The 1,654-nt window shown below is 45.5% G+C and overlaps 1 non-coding gene across 1 annotated transcript; it reads left to right on the top strand.

Moving 5' to 3' along the window:
- The first annotated feature begins 1,365 nt into the window (after positions 1-1,365).
- Trnat-agu (transfer RNA threonine (anticodon AGU)) lies at positions 1,366-1,437 on the top strand. The gene has a single exon. It is a non-coding gene; the product is annotated as a tRNA-Thr (tRNA).
- Positions 1,438-1,654: the final 217 nt, after the last annotated feature.

Here is a 1,654-nt window from a genome sequence, read left to right as displayed (position 1 = left end):
AATTAGCGAGAGGCATTTTATTAAGAATTACTCCCAGATGTGATTAAGGCGAATGGCGCAGATAAAGCATTTGCCAAAGCGGTACAGCATAAGGTGGGACGGGGCAGTCTGAAATATATTTTATACATGTATTTCTCACATACCTCAGAGCCTTCCGCGGTCGTCGTCGTCGCCGCCGCCACTTCTGCAGAAGTAGCAAATGGCCATCGTAGCAAATGCGGCGAGGGACGCCCTGCCTTACATTTCCGAATGCACAAAGTGTGTGGTTTAGTTTCCCAGTCTATATTTGGTAGGTCTCGTAGCAGGTTGAATGTATCAAATGGGTGGGAAAGAGCAAGGGGCAGCGTCTGTGTAGAACGAAAACACAACTCCTCAGTGGTGTGAGCGTTTTGAGATGAGTCGTATATAAGTTCCACTTGTTTGTCAGTCACCGTGTGGCCTAATGGATAAGGCACCGGACTTCGTATCCGAAGATTGCGTGTTTAATTCCTTTCACGGTCGTGTTTTTCCAGATCTGAAAAAGAAACATACCGTTTTAGTGAAGCACCTGAGCAGTACGAAACCGTGTGAATGTTGCTGTTGACCATTTTCTGCTTGGAGATGCTCTTGAGCTTGAAACACGCACAACAAGACCGTTGTTAACTAGCGAATTGGTTTGCATATTGCCGTCGCCACGTGTTTTTGACTGGCACTTGCACATCTAAAATAACGTCGGAAAGTAACTTGTTCAGCTTATGAGTCACATCAAGTATGTGTGTTAATTTTGACGAAACTAGCTCTGCAGGTTGTCATGCAATTCTGTTACCTCTCAGAAATGATTATTAAATAAAAGTGAACTACGTGACGAGTGTGGCGTTAGGAAAACATTAGGCAACATGGAGAGGTTCTGTATGGGACCAATCAACTCAAACGAGTACTGTGTGACGTGCTAACCGGCATATATTCACCGAGGCAGCGCGGCTAGCTCAGTCGGTAGAGCCTAAGGCTCTTAATCGAAGGGTCGTGAGTTCGAGACCCACGCAGGGATCAACGGAATTTTGTTCCTCTGCAGATGTAACTTACCGTTTTTCTGATTAACGTGATGTAATGGAAATAGCAACTTTAAACTTTGCCTACGTCTCCGTCAGTGGCAAGGAAACTGTATTTGAAGGTGAAGGTGATTTTGTAGACATGTGTGAAAGACATGTTCTGAAATGCAAGTGGTGTTATTTGGAGAGCACTTCGTTTACGTGTCAGATGTGTAGCCAAGCAGTAATGGGTCGCCATAGCTGCAAATATTAGACGGTAATATGAAGTGTTGTCAGCTGAAGTCTGATGATCCAGACGACCGTACGGATGAAGTAAGCAAAAGTACCGCCAGGCCGCGCCTCTTTAGCTCAGTGGCAGAGCACTGGTCTAGTAAACCAGGGGTCGTGTGTTCGATCCTCACCGGAGGCAGACGAATTTAGGATATCAGTTGCGCGTCGTGGCCTTATAGCAAACATTATCTGGGATGACGAACAATTAGCGGGAGGCGTTTTATTAAGAATTACTCTCAGATGTGATTAAGGCGAATGGCGCAGATAAAGCATTTGCCAAAGCGGTACAGCATACATCTTCGGCGTAACTCGAGAGGGTTGCGCCCTTCGATATTATTGTCGTTAATATCGAAGTG

Source organism: Schistocerca gregaria, chromosome 5 (genome assembly GCF_023897955.1).
Source record: "Schistocerca gregaria isolate iqSchGreg1 chromosome 5, iqSchGreg1.2, whole genome shotgun sequence".
NCBI classification, from domain to species: domain Eukaryota; kingdom Metazoa; phylum Arthropoda; class Insecta; order Orthoptera; family Acrididae; genus Schistocerca; species Schistocerca gregaria.
The sequence above is the reverse complement of the archived record's forward strand: the minus strand, read 5'-3'. Positions and strand labels throughout refer to the sequence as shown.